This window comes from Pteropus alecto, unplaced genomic scaffold (assembly GCF_000325575.1).
Source record: "Pteropus alecto unplaced genomic scaffold, ASM32557v1 scaffold86, whole genome shotgun sequence".
Lineage (NCBI taxonomy): Eukaryota > Metazoa > Chordata > Mammalia > Chiroptera > Pteropodidae > Pteropus > Pteropus alecto.
In genome coordinates, this window is record NW_006442109.1 from 34,746,792 (window position 1) to 34,751,473 (window position 4,682).

A 4,682-nucleotide genomic window follows, 5' to 3' on the forward strand; every position below is an offset into this window, starting at 1 on the left:
TCCAAATTGATTTTTTTGAAAATATAGACTACAATAAATCTCTCTCAATTAAATACTTTTTAACATCTATGTCATCTGGATAATGCCTGTACTAAAATAACAGAATTTGCAAACTTCGAAGTTAGACCCAGGTTTTACATTTTACATATAGATGAAACAATTATTCTACAATTAAAAATCTACTTTATTGTTGAGTTCATGATGTAACAATAAAAGTACATGTTATATGTGTCACATAAAGTTCCTATTGATTGTAAATGTCATGCGGTTTAGTGTACAAAAGGGTTTGTAAATAGATGTTATAAAACTACACTAGGGTTCAATCAGTCTCTATCACTTTCCTTCTACTGAGAGGAAAATCTAATTTATTTTGACATGTTTGCATTCAATACATTTGTGAATCAGTACCAATTAAGGAACTGTTTTATATCGACTATGAGGGAATTTAATGAAAATGGGTAAAAAACAATCACCAAGTAGAACTCTTATTATTGGTAACCTTGGAGTAATTTCAACATGGTGATTTATTTTTTCATACTTAACTGAGTAAAACAGTTTCAAATAGACAAGAGCAGAAAATAGAGACAAGTTCTTCCACAACTTTTAAGATGGATTGTAGAAAAGAAAATAATGGATTAAATGCATAGACACTGCTTTTTAGATCATTTCCAAAGTGTGCTCACTATTGTCAAGAGTTTTGCCTCTACTCAGATCCATGAAGTTTCCTCATCTTGAAGACAAGACAACTGAAGACCTAGAGTCATAAACAATTCCTTAAGTTCAGAAAATGATGTGAAAGCTACATCTGTCATTAAGGATGTCTATGAGTTTGTTTCATTTATTGTTCTCAGCAGAGTTTATCTGCTCTCTCTCAGTCATTGGCTCTCAAACTTTAAAACCATAAGAATTAGCTGAAGAACTTATTAAAATTTTCAGATTTTTTTAGATCATACTTAAAGACTCTGATTTAGTAGGTTCATGAGGCCAGACCTAGGAATATCATTTGTAAAAGGTCACTTTTTCAATAGTTAAACAGGCAAAATTTACTATGTTTGCAGCAAGATTTTAGTAATGCCCTAAAAAGACAGAAAAGGTTATCTTCAAGTAAAGTCATCTCTCATATTGGACACTAAATCTAAATTTAAATAGAAAACAATCTTAGGAAACAAGTGATGCTCTCTGCATGTGCATTTATTTTATATTATAGTACTACTTTACTAATAGTTTTCTTTCATCCTTTAAAATCAAGACCAATAGTCCTCCCTGAAATATTGTACTTCCTGATTAAAAATCCCTAAGTCCAAATGTGTGTGGTTTATATAAGAATGATGGCAATGTTTCTCACTGTATAGGACAACTTCAATTGTCTTGAATAATGAGATGTTAACTAGAACTGCTCATTCACTATTTCCTTGGCATTGTTATAAAATTGTTTTCCTTTTTCATAGTATATGAACTTGAATTTCTGGATTATAACTTATGCTTTTTCTGTTTTTGCATTTTAGCAGGTGGATGGTTAGGTCTTTTATAGTTCTTTTTAAAATCAACTCTATTTTTATTCTTCAATAGAAAGTGATTCCAAAAACATATTTTTAAACATAAACTGTATAAAATGTTGCATTTTCATTAATGAGCAATTCACATTAATGAGCAAAGGGTGAATTTTTACTTTAATAGAGAACTGATAAGATTACTTTCTCATGGGATTTGCATTTTTAAAAAAATGTTAAGATATTTCTCTGTATAGTATTCTTATTTTGGATTTGATGTATTACATTTGAATAATGCTAAAAATTAAAAATGACTCAATATTTTTTCTAAAATTTAGCGAAATATCAACTTGTTCAAGAGGTTAGTAAAAATATGTTAGGTACATTTGCCTCTTTTCTACATATAAAAATACAAATGTTAAATTTGTTTTCAGAAAATGCATTTTTAGAATATATGAATCCTGAAAAATGAACATAAATATGGCATTACATATGCAAAATTTAATAATCAATGTTGATATATTTCCATTTTAAATAAATACTAAAAGTATGTCTATATTGCTAGCTCATTTGTTCGGAAAAGTTGTAAATAACCACCTTTAATAAAAATTTTGGTAAATTGTGTAAGATACTGAATTTCCCATTCAAAATCAATATTTGCCTTTAGATTCTATGCTCTATTCCAGATGTATTGATCTTTCCATGATATTTACCTCTAAAACAGATGACAAGTGAATCCTAGTGTGTATAAGTCTTAATCCATCATCCTGAGATAGAGGGAAAATGTCATTTTTCCAAATGCTAATGGACTTACAAAGTGTCCTTTTATGTTCAAGTAATATTATGTGTTTGAATTACTATTAGAATTTTGATATTTCTGTTTTGATTTAATGAAAGATATATAAAATATATATTCTGAGTATGAGAGTACAACTATTTCTCAAAAGATCTCAAGAGATTATTGACTAAAAACCTCTCATCAGATACAGACTTATGGTAGCAATGAGACTGTGTCTCACAGATCTCCAACTATAAGAAGCATATTGACCAAGGTTCCTGTTACTGTCCTCTGAAGTCTACCACTGTGTTTATGTCAAGATCATGCTTCCTAAGGGCTGCTTACAGATAATGAATGAGAAAAGCAGAGATGCTAAGGCAAGTACCTTCCTGGGAGACACAAGACTTATCTGACATCTCACTATGAAATGAGGACTCCCTGATCATCATGCAGAGTCTCGTTTAAATGACAGAGTAATCACTTCAAAGACACGGCATGCTAGGATTGTTCTTTCCCTCTTTTTCACTTGTAGTCAGAATGCATGTGGTTTGAAGGTTTACCCTGTTTCCACATCATTTCTCTGACACAGGAGTCTCTCCTAACAAAATATTTACTTGTTAAATCTCATTTTGATGTCTAATAGCTAGAGGAGAGACCTAAACTGACACAGACATGAGGAGATTAAAGTTAAAAAGTAATATTAGTATTTTGAAATATATAAATTATATTCAAAATATTCATAAACATTTACAAAAAGAGATCAGGAGAAATAAAGATGAAATTTAAAAGATATCAATATAGAACTTTAATATATATTAATGTAGATATTAATATATATTGCTATATTATATTGAAGATAAATAAATTAAATAGATTTAATGATTATGCATTTATGTGGAGATAAAAAATAAATAAGAAAACCTTGATGGTTATAGTAAACCATTATTTAAATATGATTACAATGTAGAAGAGTGCTGTACTCTAATTGGAGTATGAGAAACTCCAATTAATATTTCTCTCAGGTCAGCAACTACACAGTTGATATCACTCTTTTTTCCACATCAGTGCCAGACACTACAAGGTACACAAGGGTTCTCCTTCCCCCTAAGCCCAGTCCTTGCCATAATATCTCCTAATAATAAATAGGAAGGCATTATTTGTCACATCTGTCTTTACCAAAGAGTTTATTTCAATTTCGATTGAAAAGGAGCAGAATATACCACTCTAAATTACAACAGTAGAAGTTAGGACATGCCACCCCAAAATATGCCACTTTGGTGTATTGATTACTTTGAGCTGTAGGCACTAAGAAAACAGCAAATTCAGAGAGAGGTTCTCTCTGAACTTTCCTTATATACCTAAAGAAGGATCTTCCAAAAGGAACTCAATTGTCATAGACCCTCTCTCCCTAGGAGCTTCATCAACTAGCAAAGATTGATTCTTGTCACAGGAAAACAGACTAGATGTGTACAGGACACCCAGACAAACTTTGTCACGGTCTATATCTCCCATCTCCTCTTCTATAAAACTATGTGTCTTTATAAAAAGCTATTTTCTCTATAAGAGGTTTATACCCTCTTCCCTTTTTCTATTAAGATAATATTGAATCCTGAATTCTAAAGCCACCTCTTTGAGTTCCTCATTTTTCCTAGGTATCTCCCATGTATACATAACGTATACATGTTATCAAATTTGTGTTTGTTTTTCTCTTGTTAATCTGTTTTTTTTTTATTACATAGTCACAGCTAAGAACTCAGAAGGGTACAGGGAAAGTTACTTTTCCTCCACCACACCATCATACTACTTAAGAGAGGGAGCAAATGCCAAAATTGATGAAGACTCAGAGAAAAGTGTATAGAAAATAATGTGGTAGAATAAATACAGTCATAATAATCTCAGCATAAGAACTGACTGTCCAACTTTCTCAGCTATCAAAACTAATGAGTATGAATTCATCACAACTGTAAGCTTTTTAAAGAGACCAGTTGACATGGTGGTAAGAATATTAGAAAAATCATGTATTAAATTATTATGCTGACTAAATGACCTTCATGATATATTTCATACATTGTATGATACAACACTAAGAAGAGAATTTTGATGAGTAAGATTTACCTCCTTTCTTCTACTTCCAGTGAAAATCAAATTGAAGAAAATGGATTAAATTAAGATGTGAGATTGAATGTAGTATAGAGAAACTTCTTATTTACCTGAATGGTAACATGAAATTAATTCTTATTTATGGGAAAGAGGAGCAAATATTTGAACTAAATTAATTGCAATAAAAAAATTGAAGCATCTTGGAGATGATTTTGAGAAAGAAGGCATGTTTCGATTAAAAAAGATAAAGAAAATGCCTTTAACTCCTTAAGAAATTTGTTTCAAGAAAAAGGAAGAGTGAAAAATAAATAAAT